Consider the following 27,760-nt stretch of genomic DNA (forward strand, 5'->3'; position numbering starts at 1 on the left):
ATACATAAAGACATTTTAAGTTTGAAAAATCAGATGTTTTGCGCGAAGTGACAGTAGTACCCACCTCAACGCTTCGCTTATGAGGCGTGCAATAACACGTCAGGTTTGTTATGACACTGGTTCAGCAGACCACTTCTATTTCTTCAGTCATATTTCAATCAAAATGTGTGTTTCCGAACATACACGGGAAAGCTTTTCCACCTTCTAAGTCAGAAAGCAAGCCTACAAAATAAAAATCTTTTAATTTCCACCCCGTGTTCTCTGGTATGTGTATTGCGCAGATAAGGCGCAGACGCATGTCATATATAATTCAGTATTCGATTAATATTTTTAAGGGCAAGTTTTTCGAGCTCAGTTAGATCACTTTTAATCAGACTTTCCGGAATCAGACACTCGGAAGCACTTTCAGGACCTCTTACGTCGTATGAACAACTGCTAAGCCGAGACAGTCACTTATTTACATAAGACAATAAACAAATAAGAAAGTAATTTAATTAGACAGTATGTACATTGTACAGTGTATTGTATTAAGATAAATATTTCCACGGAAGTTCGACTTAGGAGTTGTGTAACCTCCTCTCTTATCCTATTGTTCAAAAAAGCTGTTTGTATGGTGTTTTTCAAAAACTATCTCTAGCAATTACCAAATAAACCATTTGGTTTCAATTACTAAATTTACATTCAAAGCATTATTTAACAACAAAACAACTTAACAAGTTCATAGAATTCAACGGCGTGTGATTGTAGTTACTTTAGATAGCTATTTACTAAAAGTTAACATAAAGTTTATGAAAATAGTTTACCACTTTCTGTGATACTACTGAATCGGTTTAACTCATCTATACAATCAAAATACACTAAATTGATCCACTCGTAGTTGAACAGAAGTCTCGTTCAACCAAAGCGAAGAACCATTATCATTTTACTATTGGCACTCAACGTCAATCAATCTGTCAACTATTAAACAACACATTTCATTCATGCTTCACTAAAAACAAACCGAATTGAGAATTCATTAATATATTTTCCAATACAGTATAGACTAAAGCAATATAAGGTAGTAACTTAATACTAAGGGCCGGCGCCCACTGCCGGCGCGGCGTGGCATGGCAGGGCAGAGGATTTTATTACTAATGAAGTTATTTTGAATCTTATTTCAATCAGTTTAGAATTCAAGTTACTTTATTTCGATGCCACGATGCCGCGACGTATCGCAGGATGCTGCAGCATGACGCGGCACGCCGCAGGATGCGGCGGCATGACGTGTCTTGCTTTGGGGTCGAGGAATTATGATTGCTAGCTAGTTGAAATAAGGTTGAAACTTATGCAGCATTAGTGGGGCTTTTAGCAGGATGCCACGGCATGCCGCGGGATGCCATTGCACGCCGCGGGATGCTCTGCCGTGCCATGCCGTGCCGTGCCGGCAGTGGGCGCAAAATGAGCGTGTGTGCCGAGCACACGTGTCATAAGTGAAATTCCTTTGGCAAGATTCAAAGATACCAAAATCGTCGCCTTACTCAATGACGGGACGGCATTGAAGCGATCTTGAAATTTTACTCTCAACGAGCTCAAGTTTGACTTAAATAAAAATAGTATTTACATATTTACAGTATTTACATCCGCATCCATTGTTACAGTAACAATTGAACAAATAACGATGCAACTTATTGAAGATTAATGCCTAATGATATGCATGCAAATTAGATCTCTATATAAGTTGTTAGGAAACCTATTACATACAATTACATTCAATAATTACAACAAAAAGTGCATCCAATGTTGGATGTGCAATTGTGCATAATTATTAATTTTCGCAATTATTTTGAATTAATATTTTTCCTACATATTGTTGGCTAATTAAATTTATATACACACGAGGTTATATCACGTTCGACAAATGATCTAGTAGGTATCATAATATAAGCTTCAAGCTCTAGAGTAATCTATACTTATATTAAAAAGCTGAAGAGTTTGTTTGTTTGGACGCTGTAATCTCAAGAATTACTTGTCCGATTTGAAAAATAATTGTGTTCGATAGCCCATTTATCGAGGAAGTCTATAAGGCTATATATCATCACGCTAAGACCAATAGGAGCGGATCAATGCGCGTAAAACCGCGGGGCACAGCTAGTATAATACTATAATGGCACATGGTGGGAAAATATTTGAAAGCCGAATTGCTTCAACAAAAATGCGGAAATAATTTACTTACCACATTTGTATGCGTAAATTAGCGCTTTTTATATATCTTACAGCTTACCTGAAACAAACAAAGCTTTTGTTAAGATAGATATTCACGAAATAAATGCAATGATTATTCGAAAAAAGACAAGTATGTAAAAGTTATTTGAAATATTACTAGTACGGTACATTACAGTTGCAAAAGTCTATTTTGTTAATTTTACAAGCACTATATGTTATGTAGACAAGACGAGCTTTTTAATTTTGTCATATTTTTAATAGGCTGATGACAAAATACCCTCCTATCGATCAAATAAAAGTCAGCTTTACAAACACATCCCTCGCTACGCATCCTCTCACATCTAAAACTTAACTATAAAAATTACGCCTATAAGTATACACACGCTCGCTTTCAGCTGCTATCCAAACACGAACACTACGCTTAAATCTATAAAAAATCAGCCTATAAAAAACTCCAAACATTTTATTACATAACGAGTTAATTAACAGCATACATTGTTAGCATTACATCAATGACATTTCCAACTAGAGTGCAATATCAAAAGCAAACGAAACGAGACCGCATTGCGTCCAGAACCCCATTGTTGGACCGTATCTCAATTATATTCATATTAATTAAGCCGTCCTTAATTACATATGAAGAAAGATGATATTAATAAATCGTTGTGCCGCCAGTTGAACAATAATAAATCGTTCATATTGTTGCAATTTATTGTTCGAATGAACTGAACTGAAGTTGTACAAATAACAAAATAGGAATAAAAAAATAACGTATTATTAGAGGCAACAAGCAAGCAACTTTAGAAACGACAAATGGAAGAGGTTTTCCGTAGAAAGGATACCAGGATAGTGGTATCAACTGGAAAGATGGAAGTTTTTAAATTTGACCAAGATAATTCTCTTCGTAAATAAGTACCTATATAATTATGTTTCATTCACTATCGTATATTATACGCACATTACAATAGAAACTGAAAGTCTGAAACAATCGGTGGTACATTTTATTAAGGTACAATAATAAACAACAATATATCAATACTTTCTGCATTCAAACAAACAACATCCATACTAATCCATACTAATATTATAAATGCGAAAGTAACTCTGTCTGTCTGTCTGTTACTCAATCACGCCTTAACTACTGAACCAATTTGCATGAAATTTGGTATAGAGATATATTGACACCCGGGAAAGGACATAGGATAGGTTTTATCCCAAAAATCCCACGGGAACGGGAACTATGCGGGTTTTTCTTTGACTGCGCGGGCGATGCCGCGGGTGGAAAGCTAGTACAACATATACAAAGACAAATGAACCTTCATAATGTAAGTGACAAGCAAAAAACAATGAACTTTCACACGTCACCCGCTATGGAAAGCGAAGGTGGCACGTGGCGGCATAAAAAGCAACATATTATAACAACATAACGCAATGCGAATTGGAAATTTAACTTTTGGCAAGTTTCACTCAATTTCGAAAATGTCTACGTGTCATATAATTTCATGTATAATTGTTATGTATGGCTGTGCTTTCTCAAAGTGTAATAAGTAAGTTTCACGCACTTTCCTGTTGGTTTTGACGCCCCCGGTCAACGAGCGGATGCTATGAATTGACTATGATCTGTGTTCCCGTGACACTTTTTATCAGATTCAACTAGTTATTTACAAAGTATTTATCAGTGAGGCCTAGTTAATAAATTGTAAGAGTTCTCTCTAATTTATAAGCTGATAAAATTAAGCAAAGCTTTTGCATTAGACTTATATTCATTTGAGAAATATTTTGATGTTAATAAATAATATTTTAATGGATACTTATAATTTTAACTCAGCTCATATGAAGTGCATACAAACTGCAACAAAGAATAGATACATAAAAATAAACTAAACCTACTTTAAATCGAAAGAAAATAAGCGTAGAATAATCCTTACAAACATTGTTTACACAATTGACGCACCAACCATTGCTGACGTGCGTAACGAAGCAAAATTGCACTTTTCCGGGAATTATCTATCGTGTTGCCCAGCAATAGCCATTTAAATGATCGAACCGATTACAGAAATGTAAGTAAAAACTATATATAGGAGCAAAAACATGTTGTTATTGCAGGAGAACAATTAGACGTCATTGCGAGCAACAATTACACATCTGTCCTACCTCAACTTACGTTGTTATGAACCAATTATGTCTTTTCAGCGAATGAATTCACTTAAACGTTGGTTCAATTCAATTGTTTACGACTAGGTCATGAAAGGTCTCAATTTGAACTAAGGGTTAGGCCACAATGCCCCTATGAAATATACATTATGTTGAATTATTTGTCGCACATTTTTTAAAGTTACAGTTTAATCCTTATCTTCTCAACATAAGTAGCTTGAAAAGCCAGCTTTACTTTCTTAAATAAGCTTTCCCAGCAGCTTTCATCGCAGGCATTTCAATTTGACACGCAATAGCTTTTCCCATTATAAATAACATAATATCATTCACAAAATAGGCCGACAAACAGTAGCTGTTTTTGCATTCATAATATGAGAATGCAGATTTGAAAATATATTGCCACCGTTTTTACTATCTAGAAATTTGTATATAAGAAAAAACATATTGCTTTTGCACATCGATATTAGTTCAGTACGTATTAGGGGAGACCGGGGATGGTTGACTAACTTTTGACTTAAGCTCGTATATCTCTGATGTTTAACTGTATATAACAAAAATAGCAGTTGATACAGATAGAAGAACTATTCAGGTACATAAAATACTAATCTATAACCTATATATTTATCATTATAATATTTATTTAGTCGATTTTCTAAACCCCTGACGCTTGGTCAACCTACCCCATGTCCAGGGTAAGTTGACTATAGGCATGGGGTAGGTTGACCTAGGCAGTAATTAGTGTAAATAAAGAGGATTAGTATAAAATAAAACATTAAAATGTACTAAATGATAGAAACTTTTTATTTAATTATAAACAAACTTAAATTTGAGATAGATTCTCGGTTAATAAAGAACTTTACTAAAGGTAACTTTTTAAACTATTAAATAAACTAAAATTAACAATTCTTGAGGGATTAATTTTTGTACTTTCTGTTTCAACCATAATTGTAACTTGAATTATTCTAATAAATCGCTAATCACAGATAAAATTTCTTTAATAAAAATATTCAACATACATAAACAGTTTTATTATTCTTTTTTGCGTATTCAAATGCAAACTTGCGTGTCTCATACGGTGTTAATCCATAATAAATGTCAGCAGCCGTCTTCAAATAAGCTACCAGTTTATTTTCTTCGTCATCGCTAAATACCTGCCTATTTTTTATGTACCCCGCCGTGTCCAGGGTCAAATCAGCTTTCCCGAGGTTCAGATAACGTTCTAGCTTTTGTTTAAGTTTAGTCACATAACGATGCAACGTTTTGTATGGAATTTGGTATTTCTTTGATGTGGCGTTGATGCTATTATTATCTATCGAAGATTACTGCGTGGCAAGCTCTTTCTATGATATCTTTTGGTACATCACCCCTTTCAGATTTTCTTTTGTACGTCCTCATTTTCTATAAAAATAAAACTGTAATTTAGTATGTGAGAGAAGACTATAATAGTGTTTACATTGATGATGCACATTAACCATTAGCCCACACAATTCTTTAAATAAATGATAAAATGTTATACTTATTATAAAGGGATTGGTTGATCAATTAGTCTACCTACCCCGAACAAAATTAGTCAACCAACCCCTGACGCCATTTTGAATTTCACCTGCGTATCATATGCAAACTCTGGCACTAACATGGAAGCAATACTGTGTAATATAGAATAAAATTATCATATTTAAATTTGGCATAACAACAGCATTGTTTCTAACAGATCCAAAGACACAATAACAAAATAATTTGGAAAATCCAAAAGTGCACGCCTCATAATTTTTTTTTAATAAATATTTATTAATTATTATTTTTGTTTATTTAATAACAATTAAACCACATCGAATCAGACCCTGAAAAATGAAAGGGTTCTATTCCTGAGCATACTCAAGCGTAAGAGAAAAAAAAAGACTCGATTAGTAAAGTATTTCGGTCGCTATCGTGTTAACAAGAAAAAGGATCCGCACATACAGACACACGGACGTCCAAGACAGAAGTTTTTTAAACTGTTTTTTAACTAGTTTAAATAACAAAAATGACATCAAAAATATCATGAACGTTAAAAATAGTGTTTTTTCTTAATATATGTGTGTGTATGTATTATCTTACAAGTGCAATGTATGATACATAAAGACATTTTAAGTTTGAAAAATCAGATGTTTTGCGCGAAGTGACAGTAGTACCCACCTCAACGCTTCGCTTATGAGGCGTGCAAAAAGTACGAACGAAAAAAGTTACTTACCGAGACCAAAAATACAACATGTGATGCCACTCACGAACGCTACGCGACTGCGGCGGCTCACTTCACACAAGTTAGCGGGTCGTAGAGAGGCATCGTCGCTCGTGATTGGTTGATGAAAAACATGTGATGGTGGCGAGTTATTGTTGTTTAGTCTACCTGCCCCTATAGCCAACCATCCCCGGTCTCCCCTATAAAGTAGCATCAAGATAAACCAACATTTAAAAAAATCGAGTTTTACAAATACCCACATAAATCATAACTCGGATTTTTTTTTATTCAACGAAGGAGCAAGTCAACAACAACACTTCTTGGAAACACATTAGAAGTTGACAGATTATCCAATTTTCTACTCATAACATTATAAATATGGGAACCGAGTTAATGGACAACACATTAATTATCAACGCGTGAGTTTTAACTCGTATTTATCTCATTATTATGAACGATTCGTCCATTGTATAGTGGGATAATTGCGAACTCGTTACAATTTTATATAACGTATCGATCTAGGAGTAACATAGATGCAATTATTTGCGTCCTAACCGTTATATTTATACACGTTGTATTTGTTTTTAAAATAGTATTTACATTTTTTATGCATACTTTTTGTGAACGATATCCACGTATAAAACTTGCGTAGTACTAGTTCCCCTAAATCAAGATAGAAATTAATAATCAAACAAAGGCTCCTAACTACTTTGACTTCGATACGATGCAGCTACCCACCTTTAAACAACTTCAACACCCTATCAACGCCCCTGTAAGAATAAATATACATTTGTAATACATAAACAGTGAACATGTTCTATTTACATAGCCACTGAACCGGTTAAACTGATACCGATCTAACGACAGTGTAAAAATTAGATCGCACATACATAAGTATCTATCGAGTGGGCGTACTAATGCTATTATACTGTGTCATTATTATTTATTGGCTATGTAACACTCCCTTATAAAATGATGCGTATATGCGTATAAAACCTTTTTGTTTGATCAGTAAATTTACGCGCAAAAACTCCATATAATTGTCATTGCAATATCGAACAGGGGAAGTGTATCCATAAGAACATTGTGGGACACTTTTTCGATAGTATTTCACACCGATAATTCCGATTTCTTGTTACATATTTTCAACAATTTGTATCGAAACATCGATATTAACAAGTTTCTTGTGATATCAGCTTCCAATCGTACAAAAACTAAATACTCCAATCAAAGTCTGTTTCGAAACTTTAATAGTTGAATATTTAGTACTAATTTAGAGTAATATACATATACCTTGCATCTAGGCATCAATTTTTCGTAATCCTGAAGTAATAAAAACTCAAATGACTTTGGCACCTCTTGCAGAAAAACGTAGCAGTTACTTTAATTCTACATCCAAAGCTTTTTAAGCAGCCAAACTACAAGAACCCTCCAATATTGCATAAATATTTCCTCTCCAACTCTGTTTAAACCGAACCACATAGTACATACCTGTATTAAAAGCAAAAATCCCAACTATTCTAACCGTGCATCTATTACCAATTAGCACTACACCTTTAAGTTCAAGCATATACGAAGTGACTTGTGATATGGATTATGGACACATTCTTGCATAACTCGACATTCATTACTCAGTATTAACAACCGGTTTCTTTTGCACTTAATTGAAAATTAAAAATAGACATGTATTTTTATGTATTGACTTAGTGTAGTTGTCTTAGATACAGTGTAGGTACTTAAAATCTTTACGTCATTACAATTTATTAAAAACTAGCGGTCCGCCCCGGCTTCGCCCATGGTACATGTTTACGTTTTCTCTACATAAGAACCATCCTCGTACTTCAAGGAATATAATAAAAAAAGAATTATCGAAATCGGTTCAGCCGTTCTCGAATTATGCGCTTACCAACACATTTTGCGATTCATTTTTATATAAAAGATAGCTGTTAAATTGAAGTTACGTTGTATTTCGCTGCTAAACCAACTTAACAAAATATTATTATTTACTGTATCGTTACATTTTACAGCTTAATATAATTGTTCAACTATATGTTATAATCCGAACAACTTCGAGATGTTTAGCGGATATTGCATTTAGCTAAACATTCAATATCGCTGTAGGAAGTTATTTTTGTCACTGGATAATCTCAAGCCTTAGAAGAGACAACAGTATTTATGGATTTGCGATTACTCCTCGCTTTTCGGATGCTATCCATTCGATACATCGACGTAACTACCGCTATTTTATTAAATGTTATGTACTGATTAATTGTAGAAATTCCCTTATACTGCAACTAACATAATCTCAAATGCGAATGTGCCAACCTTTACATATCTATTTCGTTCAAAAGTGTCATCAATCTAACGTAAAAAAATAAGACACAGTCGCACAATCAATACCTATCGTAAGAAGCAGATACCAACATAACATGTTTATCAGTAACACATTTGCGAGATCTTATATGCCAATTTTACGTTTTAGACCAAGCATCCACAAAGCACGAAAAACACCAGCTTCTATACAAGAAACATACCGTCCCAGCAATTACATCCGTGTCAATTCATATTAAATAATGGCATGAAACCGCGACGTTTATTTATAGAAACAAAACGGATACTTTTAGCGAGTCAAGGCCGGCACATAAATGCATCATGATCTCGATCGATAGCGTCTATTGGCGGATATTGAGTATATAATATAATAATATAGTAGAAGGGACTCGGAACGCGGACGTGCATAGCTTGGGCCGGTTTGGCGGGAAACTGACAATACCTATATTCACTTAATTATCCTTAATAGGCCTCGCCTTTAAATTCGTTATTATTAGGTGCAGCGAGAACAAAGCTAACGGTGTGTATTAACCGTTTTATTAAAAAGCAACAGCAAGATAAAATATGTTCAAGTCAAACTATTATTCAATACCTAATCTGAGATCTACACTACCGTAATGATGAGAAGTATAAATTCAATGCATATAAATTTTTTAATAATTAGAAACAAACTTTTGCGCTACAGTTGCAAGACAAACCGTAAATAATGTATGTATTTGTACAATATATAGTGCATTGGGGGAATTTCGAATGAGGGGTAATTTCGGAAGATTGTGAATACCACTTCAGAGCATCGCTTTATCGTAAGTATCGTGAAGTAAGGGCATGAAGATATATAGGTTTGATATTATTAGCATACATATTTGCTTAATCTATCACTAGATACTTATTAATTGAACTTATACGTATTTACCCCGTGGCCGGAATTACCCCGGAATTACCCCAATACACCTTACGTGATTTAACTGGTACATGGTACATGATTTAAAATCAATCCTGCCAAAGATAACCACAACAATTAAACATTTTTCTCCCTCTCAATAAAGGTATATCTAAATATAGATGTCATTAAAAACCAATATTTAATATTGACTGCACTAATGCACTTGCACGTAAGGACGACGTGGGGCGCGTCCTCGCAAGGTCGCGAATATCCTTGATAAAAAAATTACCTACTCTAGTTATTTACATTCATTTCATTACCTACTCTAGTTATTAATATTAATTTAAATTCTGATCATAACAATAAATTCAAGAAGAATTAAGTAAATCAAACAAACAGTGCATCTTGATTTATCAATGGATAAAATAAAGTTTGATGGTATACACCATTGGGTCGTCCAGGGTTCAGTCTTAGGTCCTCTACTTCTTAAACAGTTCAACATTTGATAAAACATCTTGTCAAATAGGTACAGTATTATGACGTCATTAAAATAATAATTAGTATAGACGAACTTTATTGTGTCTCACATATTATTCAATGAACAAATAAACAGATGACCTATAAAACTGCGAAATAATAACATCGAGAAACAATAGGCACTTTATGATATCATGGTTAACAATTTGTAAACTATAAACAATGATATTCATACATAATAGAAAATTAGTAAAAAATTGATGTTTGTACGTATGAAAGAAAAAAACTGAAGAAACGAATACACGTTTTTAGGCGACATTATTTATATTTTCCATAAAGCTACGTTTTACTTTCTCATCTTTATTTTAGTAGGGACCTTGCACGTAAAAATCACTATGGAAATCGAATATATATTGGAATTGTCTTATTTGAAGAAGCATGCATTATTCATCTCGATTACGTATACACATAAAGTAATATCTATGTTATTCATAACATAAATTAATACGATTAAAAGTCGCAGGCTAAACCTAGTCTGTGAAACAATGAAACGTGTTTAAACGTTTGCAATAAATCAAATTGGTCAAGACAGAATCGTGTCTATATGTGATAGTAAACCTTAAACCAGTCCTCAAACTAAATGTTAACTACAGGACAAAGAACTGATATTAAAACCCAGATATAGATTTTTCCCATTCAACTTTATTTTGCAAGTAATGCTGAATATCCGGATATTTCGTAATCATTATTCATCATGAGACAATTTATTTATTTTATGTTTTGACACGTAGCTCATGAATGCACAAAATTCCATATAACAAGAAATTGGATTCAATCTCCTGATTGATTTAAACACAATCTAAGGTATCCTTAACGTACTTTTGTACAATTTTATTCATAAACCAGACCAATATTTCAAAAGATCCGACATCAAAATATGTACTTTACAAAAAACTCATGTCAATTTTTTCCTATCAATTTAAATATACACATTTTTTTAAATCTTCATATAAGTAAACCACTAAAACGCCCACAAGACAACTATTTCAACCTTGCGTGTACTTCAAAGCCAATTAGGGCAACGATCACAATAACAAAAAGATGACTATCGTAAAAATTTAATCACATCTCATAAATACTTAATATTTTTTTATTTATATTGTGATAAGTTGTTTTAACCTTGATATATATTAAATTTACATATAATATAATTTGATAAAAAATAAATTTTAATAAAACAAATTGTGTGGGTCTCCACCTCTATATAGAGAAACTGTAACCATTGCAGTATTGATTGAAATTCCTCAAAAGTTGATAAAACTGGATCTGTAAAAACACCAATGTTGAACTAATAAAATAAATTCATAGCATACGAGGGAATAGTCGTAGTACCTAGCATGAAATAAATAGACTTATAAATTAGTTACATTGAACCAAATATACAGACAACACCGCGCACACCAGCTAGTTCACAAAGGTCACTGACAACAGTTAGTCAATGATAGTAGATGATTCATTGACTTCGCGATAATTTCATTATAAGACGAATTGCCTCAATGTTGTTACAGTGGCCACCACTCACCAGTCATGTTTATTTCGATACAAATAATAATCGTCTCTTTGGCAAATGAATGAAAATTTCCGAGAAAATATCGTTAAATTGAGATGTTTGTCGCGACGGCTCATCTGAGTAATAAGCAATTAAATTATTTTTAAACGGATTACAAACGCCACTGTTCCGTTTATATTTTACTACAAGTTCAGATACTATTTCCAAAGAAGTGACGCCACAACAAGATTGAATTGTTAATACATATTATAGGAATCGCAGCTGATGAAACGAAAAAGCTTGGAATGAGGTAGATAAGTACATAATGCAATAACCAATCATTTCAAAAATATTATTTAATTCGTTGTTCGGGTTAAGCAATGATATTAAATTTTGGCACGATAGTAAAATAAACTCCAAAAATATAATTATTCCAATATAAATTATCATTCCATATAAATTAATCACTGTCGATAAAACATCATAAAAGAACAAAATAACATTAGCAACGGATACTCTTAAAGTCTTTAATAACCACTGTTAATACATGAATGAGGAAAATCTTCCGCAAAATTAACATACCAAAGGTTTTTCAAAACCGATTATTACAATAGTCTTTTTGTGATAATATCTCGTTTTACCTGAGTTTCCTTATAAAACTTCTATATGAGATTAATTGTTGTTATACGTTTAATTGTTGTTATAAATTATAAAGGAATTGCTTATACGTACCTACAATGCGACTATAAATGATTTAATTTACGTAAATCATAAAAAAACCGCTTAGTACCTTTATCTGAATTTTCCTAATTTTTCGATCTGTTATTATCATAATAAGTCAAAGAGAAAGTTTATTAAAGCCTAAGGTCCTCAAGAACATCGTCGCTCGCAAGTTCTTTTGTCCTTTTACCGTCGTCGACGTATTTCTTCTGTTTTATTTCTCATAGCAACGCAAAGCACACAGCTAGCGATATAGCCTACATCGCCTTATATGTCCTCATCACGAAAGACATCCATTTGCATGCTACACTTGGCACCGAAATAATTACAAAGGAACGAGCCAACTCGATCCTCTAGTCTCGACCCAGCGCGCGCATGTCACGATTCCTAACATCACTTTACTGGGTCAACGACTCGCAGCAAAGCCTTGAAATGTTCAAAAAATCACACAACCGCATCTGACCCATTTCCACGTAAATTTACGATACACTAAACGATCTTGCAACATCGATCCATGATCTCGATGAATGGACTAGTTTCGCGTTATGCTCATTGAATATAAATTGAGCTTTTTACGAAAATTTCATGCAGCCTTAACGTAGCGAGGCTGCGAGTTACACTGCTGTATCGAAATGTACAATCGATACAAGTTTTATTTTTCTTTTAAATTGTTCAGCAACCTTCATGACTCAAATGATTATTTTTATAAAACCTTTAAACAATTAATTATTAAAAGTTAATTAAATCAGTAAACATGAAAACTCTGATTAATGACGCGAATCGCAGTTCATTAAAAAGACGCTAAAGCTCAACGTTATTAATTGTTACACCTACCGTATTTAATGGTTAAATAAAAATCAAGTTTATTTATTTAGTTTTGGCCAAAATATATTAGTCATCATTATGCATAATGAACGTATTCATCAATGTCGTGAATAAGTTGCGTATTTCAGCGACATTCATCGCAAATTATAACGACAAATTACGCGTGAACAAACTGTATCCGACGCCGGTTTATTTTTATCTTGATTTACGTATTAACCTCATTTATAGAGGATTAATTTTAAATTCGGATTGAACAATCAATTAAGTATGAAATAATAAATACACAAAATACTTCTTAAATGATGATTGAGATGAACGGATGGAATCTATTTCTAATTGTAATTTTCTACTGACATGAAAAACATCTAAACTTCACAAAAAATAACATGACGTATGATATCCTCTTACTCTAATTTAAACACGTTGTATTGTGACCTAAAATAATATTATTTCATAATATAATATTTTTATGTATTTGATAAAGTTCTATATTTTCAATTATTAATTTTTTTTTGGTTCAATTACTACACATAGAACATTTCAAAATTAAATATCTTGATTTCAAAAGCTTATTTATCTACAAAATTAGTTGTGCACTTATATAGGCAGTATGTATAGATACTAGAATATGCTTTCTTGGCAAAAACATTTACTCAACATGTTCAACTTGTCAACTGTCTACCGGTATGTAAATACACGCACGTAATCTGATTAAATTACTCATTACAAATATCTGCAACACTATTAATAAATAGTATTATAATAATATTATGCAGATTATAATAGATAATAATGCTATTTGTATCACTTCCTTGAAATGCTGGATAATATAGCTGCAGGCTATCGCAAAGTTCAACAGTTAAAAAATAGTTAAAAACAAATAAGATAACGATTTAATTAGAAAGTATATACGACACGTCTATGACAGTAGTTAACGTTAAATACACGGACATATATCAAGATAGACTAAGCGAGTGTATGTACTTCCCGTGTCCAAACTACGATTATGAAACTTACTTGACGCTGGCCTACACTCAGTCCGCGCTTGCAGTTCGCCAAGGAAAGACGTGAAGCTGAATAAAGTAAAATGCCGAATTACGCCGTTATAAACTGTAGAAACTCCACAGCTGTGAGTGGCCGAGTTAGCAGAGATGTTTCCTTCCACCGGTAAGTAATTTTCTAATCAGAATATGCACTATTTATTTTAAAATCAAATAAAGAATATCTGTGGAAAACGATCGTGACAAACACGGATACCAAATCATACGAAATGATTCGGAATACATTGCGGCTTTTACTTGGCACGGTAAAGATCGCGTCGTATGATAACAAGCAATGAATAGCGTCTTCTCATTTTTCTGTTCTCATTTTTCTGTCCAATTTTGTGGTTAGTGATGTTCATTTGATGCAACAGTTCTCGATTCTAATCGATTTTATAATCGAACAGATAAATGATAATTTGAAGGAGCAATTTTTCAGAAAAAAAGGCATAGATTTTTTTTGTCATTTAATACGACTTGACCTAGAACTTTTAAGTATTTTAATACAAAGGTACTAAAAATAAATATTATGACATGGACGCCATTAGTTAAAGTGTCATCTTGGGAGTTTTTTAAGAAAACTCCTTATTGCTTAGACTATGTTTGTTTTTTCAGTTTTCCAAGTAACCCGAACATAAAAGGAAAATGGATCGATGCAACGGGACATAAAGATTGATTGATTGACAGTTTCATTACTTTCTTTCGATGGCCTCTCTAGTACGTAGTACATGGTAACTCAATGGGCATATGTAAGAAAAAGCTAAAACACATTAGTTTACTTGTTAGAATATTAAAAGGTTTATAACTTTATTTTATCATCCCTCTGTCTATGGTAATTATCATTTTTCTGTCTTGAATCGATTTAGTAATCGATTACGATTCATTTATTTGACTACCTCTTAAACATAGATCTAGTTTGATCTGATTTCTTTCGATTTACTTCGATGGGATAGGACGATACAAGAATCGCCGCGCGACTGGCGGCCTAATCGATTTAGCGTAAAATGAAATTAACATCACTAAAAAGCGCTCGTGACGTCATAACGCGTCAAGGTCAGTACAAAAAATATGACACGCTTGGTTTTCATACAGATCGCGGTACTTGCGTTGTCTACTTATATATACATGTCTGTGGTTAAATACCAAATTAACCTTATTTGTGTATAGGACATAAAACTACGATAAAAGGCAAGACAGAAACAGACTCTTAACAGTTAACTACCACTAAAACTATTATATCAAAGATTAAATAACAAAATATGCAACAATAATGTATTAGATATTAGATAAAACATCAGTTACCATTAAACAGAGCAAAGTTAGTCAGAACGCATAGTGTATAGAGTCAAGGATATCATACATAGTGAGTCATTTCATTTCACTTCGCAAAGGTTAGGCACCTACCTACGAATAATGGGCGGGATTGTTTTAAGACCGAGTTGGCTTCTTAAATTTACGATTGCTATTAAATTAAAAGCATAAAATGATACCCTTCCTAATTAACACTTACTAAAAACTAAACTATAGGTACATACAGCACTCAGATGCATTAATTGGACATTTTAGGAAATTGGCAAAGTTAAATAAAAGATGACTTAATTAACGGACCATTACGACATGTAAGTATGTTATCTCTACATTAAAAATTAAGCTCGCATTTTATAGCTTTCCCTCAAAAGAAATACAAGTGTGACTTGCAAAACAAACCGAAATTTACTTGTGAACTTTTCTAATCAATATTTAAACTATTAATATGAGTACTTTATTTCCTTCATATAGAAAGGAACAAATACGTCAAATAACACACAAGTACACAGCCAACATGTACATGTAATCTTAAATTTCCCAGTAAATAAGAATTCAAACAAATACATAAACTCTTCCCATTTACCACGAAACAATTTAATAAGATAACATCACTGTGACATCCATCACCGGGAGACCCAGAACAACAAGACGAGTTGTGTGACCCGGTATTACGTCAGCGATTACATAAAGTTAATTATTTACAAGTAATGAGATTCAATCAATTTATATTTCCTGATTTAATACCTCATACTACGAATCAGTACTATCTTCTGCTACAGGGAATTTTAATGAGTTGATTTTGTTAAAATTTGTGCTTGGGAAATGCTGTATTGAAGTTCTATACTTGCTTCCGATTGCATTTGAAATTACGCATAAATAGATTTACTATAATATTCCTCCATGAACCTTCTATCTAGTCTGCAATATAATCAGGTTAGAATGCCATTTAATGCAATTATTACAACTCACAACACTCAATCCTATAAAAATATATACTCATAATTTTGTCCGATCGCATATCAAGATGGTAAAAAATTATACTACTTTTAACCGAAATGTCGTAGTTTCGTCTCGTAACCATATGTTTCTTATGATGATACTGTTAGATTAAAGTAAGAGATGCTTGATCTGTGATATTTGATCTTAGTTAGTGCTATTCAAAACTCTATTGGGAAAGGTCACGCTAGTACTGCGCGTTTATCGTAGGTGGATGATGATGAAATATAACCTAGATTTTTACTTTAATGTTATATTCATATTAAGGCAGTAAATTTATCCGATCACACATTAATTTTGTTCTATCCTGTTCATTAATTGATAGGAAATACTGGTAGACATTATCCTTATAGGATATGAAATGACATTTAACTAGTGAGGAACTGTTAAGAAACGTTTAAGAAGTATAATTAAAAACATTAAATACGTAATAGATGAAGTGTAATAAAAAAACAGGTTGATCGCCTAGCTACACATAAAAATGCGACGTTAACATTGAAAACAAAAATATTACATAACCAAAGTTAATGTGTTTGCGAGATGGCTGACCGATGCGCGGGCGCATCCGGATAATGGTCAAGTTCATGGTCCACAGTACTTGTATAGCTGGTATTGTTTATCTGTGCAATTTATCTTTACTCGTTCCTTTCTTGGTATCTATTATATTAGAGTCATCTGCGAAATCATCAGTAATTCAAGATTATCGGTATACTGTAAAGGTTAAACTAAAAAACATCAATATCTTTAACGAAGAGAAAGAACAGGAAGAAGTTTAAGGTCGGGCAATCGATGACATTTGTTGCTGATGTATGCTGATGTTATCTGTCACAAGATTGTAAATTACAGCTCTGAAAGTAATTTAACTTTCACCGAATATTACAAAGTTCACTTCTTTAAAATGATTCGTTATAATTAACCTATTAAAGTTAACAAAAGCTCGAAAAACTTTAGCAATATAAACGTCAGCGGTAAACCATATGCAAGTATGTGACCTCGCTACTTAATTTAATGCAATACAAGACCATAAATCACATAAAACCCGAACTTTAATTTCTTCGACAGATGTTCGAATGGCATATGAGATAAATAACAAATGTCAAATCACGGAACTAGCTGTTTCGGAGCCTACATTCCACATTTTACTATAATAAATATAGACCGGGAGATACTGACACAAAATTTCGAGTCATTTGTAACAGGATGGCGGTTCTACAGGGGTCTTAGTACGCAATGACAAAAAGAAAAATGATGGTGTGAACGCTGGTACCGGTGGGTTAGTCGCGTGGGCGTTAGTCGAACTCGTCAGAAAAATAGCGAAAGTCAAACGATTTGTAACACAAAAATTTTAGAATTTACCGATAGCCCATAAAAAAGAAGTAGGCGGTAGTGTCATGCCATACTTTTCCGGTATGACTTACAGCCCGCCATACCGACGCGAATGTGTTGATTTAAAAAAAACAATTATTCAACCATTTGTACCAAGCTAACTTTTGCACAGGTAACCATCGTCGTGCAGCCATTTACGAAAATCGCCATGCCATACTTTTCGGACGATTCCAAATGGTCGCCATACCGCCGAAAATCTGTAATTTTTTTTTATTTCGCCTATCTTTTTGTACCAGTATTGCATTTGGCTTTTTGGAGAGTATTTGATAAAATGTGACCATTATTATATTTGCCATACTTCTAGTAGGGGGAAAAAGTGCTGTCATACTTGAAAAATAAATTTATTATTAATTTATATAAGTGAAGATTTCCAACACCTAGATCTTTGAAATTTTGTATTTATATTCGTTGATCCTCAAACTTACAGGAAAAATAAGTGCCATACTGTTACAAATCGTTTGACTTTCGCTATTTTCCGACGAGTTCGACTAACGCCCACGCGACTAAGCCGCCAGTACCAGCGTTCACACCATCATTTTTCTTTTTGTCATTGCGTACTAAGAACCCTGTAGAACCGCCATCCTGTTACAAATGACTCGAAATTTTGTGTCAGTATCTCCCGGTCTAATACATTTTTCTTTAACACAATTACAGTTGGAATACTTTTCTGTGACCTCGATGGCAGGACGTCAAAGATAAAGTTTAACATTAATCTTTAAAGGGAATTTATTTTCATAATCAATCCTGCCATAAATTACTTGACATGTTAATTAATTTCGAAACAAGTTTTGGAGACAGGAATTATTAAATGTAAACAGAACTTAACGTGGACAGTAGGACACACTAACGATTGTTGTTCGAATTATTTACAAAACATTATTGGTATTTATCAAAGCCTTTTTCCATAAAATTTAATATGACTAACACCAATATTAATGTATTTTTATCCATCATGTTATGCAAAGTTCCTAATCCTCCTGTGTAAAATAGATCAAAGGACTTCGGATAAAAGGACTTAAAATAGCTCTCTTTTTTATTATCTTCCAATTCCACATTCGCTTCTTTCCTTCCTTCTTCAACATCCCTATCTCCAAATCTACATACACCATTGCCACCACCCTGACCTTCCACCCACAGCAGTTGCAAGCCAACAATCGCGCATCCTGCCCCGCGGCGATCATCTCGAGATCTCGTGTCAAGTTCACGACCGCACCGCTCCGATGACCGCACCATCTATTGACCTAAACGCTTCGTGACCGACTTCGCTACGGCTATCATTATTAATGTTGTTCCGCTGAACAAGTTGGTAAGAGTAATGATTTGCATTTGTTTATCGAGTACTAAGTGTCATAATTATTGGTGTGTACCACATATTGTTCGCATAGTAATCCTATATTAACAATCTACGATATCCTCCGTTTTAATTTTACATTATTGTAGTGATATAAATTATAATATTAGTTTTATTATGCAATTTTATTTAGATCGAACTACTTTAAATTTCAAAACATTCTCGAACGTCGTAAATATTTGCATAAATACTGCTACAACAGGATAAATAAAATTTAAGTCGGTTGAGAATTTACTAATACCATTTTATGTTACTATCGAGCCATAATACGAAATTCTTCAAAACACTAAATAACAAGATTCGTTAAATCTTCCACCATCCCGCCCACGGTGTGCAATAAGCTAACCAATATCCTTAAAATTCCTAAAAATAAACAAAAACTGCATTTGACTTATATAGCGCGAAGCTTCAGTAAACTCATACTGGAATGGCAAGACCACTTTATTTTTACTCCGCCTAACCAGAGCTCTCAAATATTCACAATGAACATGCAAGTAAAAAAAGCGCAGATGGAATTCCAACGCCATTGTTAAGATTAGAAACTACTCGAGCGAAACATTGTGAGGGTCACACGGCCGCACCTTTTGTCTAAATGCGCTTAAATTTATTTTCTGCTGTCTGGTTATTCCCTAAGACCCAGACATGACCTCGCCATAAATTTGGAATGTTTTTGGAGCACAAAATAAAATAACGATAATGGAATACAAAAAAAAAACTACAAACGGCATTTTTGTCACAATAGCGCAAATTGATATAAAATGATGTGAGAATTTAAATTACAATAGAAACGAGTTGACCATATTAATATATAAGCCATTAAATTGATAATAATCGTCGGCGAGTTGTTAGTTCTCGATAATGTAAAACGCTTAAATCAGACAAACATATCTAATGACACCTTTGAGCTAAATAGACCATGTGAGTTTCTATAATTACATGCACTTCAAGGATTGCTTGGTGTCGTTCGGTCTAACGAGCCAGCAGGTGATATTTATATTAATCAGATTGACAATACAGGCTATATTTCTATGAGTCGATTTTTATGTTAATAGCAGGCCGTGCCATGAGATCACAATCACTGACCGTGACTTATTTTATTAATAATTTGAACACATAACACCATTACGTGTATGTTTCCGTGCGATAACCGATTAAAATTCAATATGCTTATACAATAGCTATTGACCTTTGCGTTATTAGCAACGTTCACATTATTCTGTGATAAGTCGGTCGAATGCGTTTATATCTAGTAACGGTATCGATATATCGACTATCGATACATCGAGTGTATGTTGGTTGTCACGCTCGTCGCCAACAGGATTCACTTCAAGGAGAACCTCGTGATTAGCCTCAGAAACTCTGACAGGCTTGTGATGATCAATCATTAGGGTTCATGTGTTAAGTTATCGATCATGGCACTCGAGTGCGGTTATGCATGCCCTCAATACATTACCGTCCATTAAATATTTCAAAATTATTAACGTGCCTTATGTTTAGATATTCAAAATGTTTTATTCGGTAAATAACGTTAAAGCTCACATAAAAAGATAACATTTTTATTATATCTAAAATTTACATTAAATAAGTTGACATTTAATTAAAATATTCAATAAGTGACCATTACCAATACCACCAGAGGCGGCTCGCCCTAAGGAGCGCTGGTGCAGTGAACTCCCATAAATAATTATAATAAAATCATAGTCCTATAATATTAATTATTACTATTTAAATTCAATCGTAATCGTAAAAAACTACTGTCAATACCAATGAATATATCCATCATTCCATCATTCCATACACCTGAATAATACTGTATTATACAGTAACGCGCGAAGCGGAGCGCTCACGATTGCGCTCCAATGATAAAATATTTAGTACATTTCCTAATACGAAATCCAATAGGAGTGAAAGAGAGGGTTTGCCAGTGCACTGCGCGCGTGAAACAGAAGATTTTCTATGGAAAAATAGCAAAATTCGGAGCGCCGCTCCCGCAAACGTTGCCGGTTCGTTTTTACCGCCGCGCCTGGGCGCTCTCTATATTATAAACAAACACTCGACTCTCGAGTCAACTTCAATGCACGCGCGCGAATGCAAATTCGGGAATTTTCTAATTAAAATCATAAGATACGTGTTGAAATAGTCTGTAGTTATCAGTATTACTTGTGAGTGTGAAAATGAACAATTATAATGTGGCGTTCATTAAAAAGTGTGTTAAAACGTTACAAATTCGGCTGAATAATTGAAAGCTAAGGGACTGCCACGGCCTGAACTTGACCTTACGCAAAAATGTACGACAAAAACGAAAACATATAACTAATATACTAGTGGTCCGCCCCGGCTTCGCCCGTGGTACATATTTCGCAATAAAATGTAGCCTATGTCCTTTCTCGGGTATCAAAATATCTCCATACCAAATTTCATGCAAATTGGTTCAGTAGTTTAGGCGTGATTGAGTAACAGACAGACAGACAGAGTTACTTTCGCATTTATAATATAAGTATGGATTATTATACGCGCATTATACGCGGTGTGTTTAAATCCGAACAATATTATGTGAAAACACCGTGGTTGTGTGGTTGTGATGAAAGCAACAAGCTAGTGCTTTACGAATGTCTTGTCGCTTTAAGTTATAGATATTTTTGCACACCAAAAAGAAAGACGTATGTATTTCCTTTATAAGTATTTTTTTTAATAAATGTACTGCTTTACACCATGTATTTTCAGTGTTTTATTTCAAGTGAACACCCATAAAATTTTGTCACGAGCCGCCTCTGAATACCACCCAACCTCATACCTTCACCTAGTTACATAGTGCTGCTAATTTTATTTCGCTCCTCTGGTACAATTACCTGCGTCAATTGATTTTACGATATATTCAAAACGGATAAACACTGTAATTTATATATCTCACGGTAATCTTGTTATTATGTCACTAACTCAATACTCACGATGTAGGAAATCCTGTGATGCTTATTGCTATCGTAAATAAAATGGCAATTCATCGTTTAATATTAGCTATTTTAGGTTTTCATAAAACTACTTAAGAAGTAGATATGAAAATTATAATGAATCGCCAAAATGTGTGAACACTCAATTGCTCAACGTCTGCACAAAGTTCTATAACTTTTTTTATAGTTCTCGCCAGGGCAAGGATTATTTTAAAGAAAATTATTAAAATAAACGAAAAGAAAATGTGCGATGTAACCTGAGCATATATCTACAAACATAATATGTGTACACAATCACTAACATTATGAGTAGGCATCGTACAAACTAACATCGTAAAACTAAGGGCTTAAATCTGATCTCTGTAGACATGATTCCAATGATTAATATAAACTAGCAATCGAAAATTATCATTTCTAAGAACCGTCAGAAATAGCAGCACTATCATTACAAGATACACTATCTCCGGAGACATTAATCGTAAAAATTAATTACGACTTTGGCACAGAGAAACATGTCTCATTCGTATGCCAAAATTTTGGAATAAAGGTGACACCACAATTTAGTACCTAAGTATGCACCAATAGATTTAATTTCCTAAATAACGATGGAATAGAAGTGAGGTTAAAAGTCTCATTATATAAAATATATTGGCCAGTTGATGTTGACTTTGGGAAGCTCTCAATTATAGAGATATAATTCGAAATAGCGATATGCGACTTTGACATGTAACTACTTAAAGATCGTCTTTACTACTTATTGATAAAGGATATTCAGCTTAATATTTATTGAGAATGTTCATACAATTGTACATTATGTACTGATTAAGACTATACAAGTGTAACAATACCTTTATATTACTACAGCTACAGAGACTAGTCGTATTTCATTTTCCACGCTTCAAAGGATAACCAAAGATGATTGTTTCGTCTCGACCCACGTTTCTTAGAATAATGAACGACAAATTTGTCGGTAGCATGAGTGTCAATATATTTTAAAATGTTTGCATATTGAATAATTCATTAATCGACATCAGATAAGTGATATCAGACATATGATCTTTTCCTAGTGCCTTTTCGTTTCTTTGTTTACATTCGAATACACCACCAAAGTTTTGTGTTTGGTTTTATATTGGGAAGAATGCGCTACGCACAATGAACATTGATGGACTCTAATTATACTTCTACACCAACTTTTGTTGCATAAACAACAATTACTTATGCAACGCAATGTTAAATGCAGCCATAACAACCATAATAACATCGTATCGTTCGTTGAAAACTTTTTTCGCGCGCTTTTCGTCCGCCATCTTGTGGGAACGCGCGGGAAAGTGGAAAGTCGCCATTGTCAGTGTCGAGGCCGAGTCTTTGCGCCGCTCTTACCATGAGAAAATAATATAGATTACGATTATTACTGTTCTGTACACTGATAATCTAAACTTTAATTCAATTCATTAGCTTTCCCTTGGAACAAGTTTTCAGGTTCACGCTGCGATTACACCAAACAATTATAAACTTTCTTATAATAAATTATAATTACCTATTAATGATACTGGTTTACGAATGATGTACAGTCAATAGTGCAATCTATGTACAATTTATATTTAATATCTTACATAGTAGCTGTGCGTTATAGAGTATCTTTTCATTTAAATTAAAAGATTTCGATGACTATACTATGCCTAAAATTCTATTGAAAAATAAATACTCAACAAGAAATAAAAAATTGTTTTGTTTATGGATAAAAAGCAGCAGATTAAAAGTCATAAAAACCGCTCCAAGGCTTAATTACTAACATTACTTGAAAATAATTTTATGGATCTTAGAATTAAGAGCAATATAGACGTTAACAACGAAAAACCCAACGAAGTTTGAACATACCAAATGAATTCCTCAGTTATTCCTTTTAACATAATCATAATATAATATCATACGCACGATTATAAATCATTAGTAAGCAAAACATAACCGTAATTAACTATGAGAATTTCACTATATTATGTCTTTCAACTTAAACTGTTGATTATCTCGGAAACTTGTGAAAAAGTGAATTTTCTTCAACACACACACACACATACTCTATAAAGTAACGTTAAGATACACACCACTACATGTGTGTAATATTGAAAGTAAATCTGATGAGATGTCAGCAGGTAATTGGATTTCCTTAGCGGGTTTAGAATCTATTACGTGAAGGAAAAGATACTTAAATGAGATAATCGTGACTAATATAAGATGGCGTATAGCTAACTATTTATAACTGAATATATAATAATGTGAAAAAGGTTATTTGAAGAGAATTTTGTTCCAAAATATTTATATAGTAGGATATAAGTTGCTGAACTTTTCGTCAAAGACACACTAAACTTTATGAATTTTAGTGGCTGATTGAAATATGAATACGATTAATCAAAGCAGAAAAGATTCCGTTATTATTAAGGAAAATATAAGAGTGTTTCATTTGAAAATAAATAACCGAATATGATAATATTATGCAAAACCTTGCAAGACAAAACACACAACAATATGACAAATGCGACAACCCGGAAGCCGAGATTGTGACAAATTTTACTAGATCGTAACATTGCAAACAACCGCATATAATGGAAAATTCATACTGCTAAATCACATATTTACTCATGTTATTTGTTGGCGACAAATCGATGATATTACTGCGTATATCCTTGATAAATAAAATCGAAAATAAAAATAAAAAAGAAGCTATAAAACTACACTACTTATCTAAAATGAATGGCACTTTAAATAAAGCTCACATTTCTAACCACAAAACAGATAAAGTTCACGCAACTTATAAAATAGCAATCAATACAGAAACATAAGAAAAAAAAATATGTCGCCTATAACCCACTGGCGTCTCAGTGACGGCTCGTAGAATAACAGAACAACATAACTATATTATTAGTTATGCTAATGTTACAAGCCAAGTAGACCGTGTTATGTTTATATTTGTTACACCATTAATCACCAAGCGAATACCTCATTTTACCAAATTGGTAACAGTGTCCGACGATTCCGTTTTCGCCTAAATATTTGGCGCCAACGAAAACTTACATTTAACACTATGCCTTGCTACATTAAAATAAAGTGGCTATTCCTCTGTGTGGTATTAGTGGGGTCAATAATGGAGGAGAGGTCAGATGAAAGGATTATGTGCCATCACTTAACAGCAGAAAGGACGTTAATCGCTTGTTTAGAGCCGGCTTTTCGGCCGGGTTTCCCGCCGCGCCGAAGCATACGTTCGGCACTCGAGGAATGCGGAGACAACATAAAAACTAGTGTCCGACCGAACTTTCGGTTTCGGTTTCGGTTTCGGCCGAGTTTCGGCCAAAAATCAAGTTTCGGCCGCAGTTTCGGTTTCGGCCAAAATCGGCCGAAACTTTTGCCGAAACCGAAACTTAGTTCGCAAGTTCAGTGAACTTAGTTCACACACGTTGTGACACACGTTCACGCTCGCCTAACTTCGTTTTCCTCGGCAACGCTTTGACGGACGGCGCTGTCAAAGCGTTGCTTGGTTGACCCACGCTGGTGGAAACAATTTTTGATTATCTATGTTGAGATTGGAACTGGGTGTAATAGTAATTAATAATTATTATTTTTATATAAGAGGTACCTTAAAGAGACTGATTATTCTTCTAAGTACAAATACCAATCCAAAGTATTAAAGACTCTTTAATAAAGAGAAAGATCTCAAAATACCAAAACTTAGTATTAAAAGTAACAGTAACAATTACTGATTTGATTTAGATGACTGATTTAACTGAGAACTTAATTTGAAAAAATAATAAAAATTAAAATTGTTATTATTAATATTTTAAAAATACTATTTTTTTATTTTATATTAAATAAATGATTACAACAAATTTAATATACCTACTGTGTTTTCATTTCATGCCCTAATTAAGGCAAAATAATAGGTAAAATGCACCAAAGTTCAGTATTTTTAAAAATTTCATACTTGACCACGTGAGTTTCGGTTTCGGTTTCGGTTTCGGCCGAAACTGAAGCCACGGCCGAACATTCGGTTTCGGTTTCGGTTTCGGCCTGGAAACCAGTTTCGGTCGGACACTAATAAAAACACAAAAATCCGACATATTTTAGCAGCCATAATTTTAATTAGCACAAGGCGTCGGCGCCTGTAAATTAAAAGCCTTTATCTAACTTTATTTTAATGCTAGCAAAAAAATAATACTTACAAGATTGGAATTTATTGTAATTCACAGAAATTTATGGACGTAAATATCCAACGCTAAGGCAAATTAATGAATATAATATAATTAAAACCTTTTTAATTATTACAAAAAGCGCGCTATTCGCGCCATCCTGGTCATTAGCGTCATCTCATAATTAAAGAATTTTAGGTTAGAAATAAACATGCGCTTATCCAAAAAAAAGTTTAAAAAAAACAACCAAGTACATTAAACTTAAAACTCCACGAGTAAACGTAACTCTCTCTCTCTCAACCAATCAAAAACTAATTTAGACAAAATAGAGGCCAAAGATATTTTTTCACTTTGGAATCATATTGAAATTAGCCTAAGAGCTATGTTACTTGATACACATATTATTTGTATCTCGCCAAACACCTGTTCATATCACAGACCACTCTAAGATCAAGACCTTTACTATCATTTGACACCAGGCCACAGGTGAAGGTCACTGTATTAATAGTTCATTTTGCTCACGAATTAATTAATATTAATATGATACAAACATTATATTTTTATAACATTAGAAAACGTATATAAATTATCTCTTTTGGAACATTAATTAAGACGTCTATTAAGATAGATAATGCTCTTTTAATGTGTTATTTTTTGTTGTTGTAATAGTTAAGAAAAATATATATTTGCTATGTTATTTGTTGAATGCTAAATTGTTGGAATATTAAATAATAATTAAAACCTTTCAACTGGTTAACTTATATATTAAATGATTCAATATCTACTTTCCGCTTTCTTCCGATGAGCTAATAATAGGTAATTTGATATTAACGTTATGTCAGTTATCACTTATCGTACTTATTAGTTATTGTTATCATAATGAAAATAAACGTGGCCAAAAATATTTAACAACATACAATACTCAAGGGTGTATAAATTAAAGTTTTGAAAATGTTTTCAATTTTCATACATTTTCCCTCCAAACGATATTTATAACCTCAACGTCACCGATAAAACTCAATCCCGCCAACGCGTGTACACCAAGCCTTTAACGTCGAGACCGGCAATTAACCATAAAGCAAACATCTCAATTAAGCCATTTGCTAAAAAGCAAGCAATCGAGACTTGTGGAAACTCTCGATATCCGCCAATTAATATTACGACGGGCGGAGTCGCAGGACGGACGCTCCCTTT

General features: G+C 33.4%; 1 protein-coding gene across 1 annotated transcript in view; it reads right to left on the bottom strand.

Annotated features, from left to right (window-relative positions):
- Naa15-16 (N-alpha-acetyltransferase 15/16) overlaps positions 1-27,760 on the bottom strand; it is an 89,095-nt gene that overhangs the window by 32,493 nt on the left and 28,842 nt on the right. The window lies entirely within an intron of this gene.

This window comes from Colias eurytheme, chromosome 26 (assembly GCF_061535395.1).
Source record: "Colias eurytheme isolate Ceu_HAF_F1 chromosome 26, ilColEury1 Martin Lab GWU primary, whole genome shotgun sequence".
NCBI lineage: Eukaryota > Metazoa > Arthropoda > Insecta > Lepidoptera > Pieridae > Colias > Colias eurytheme.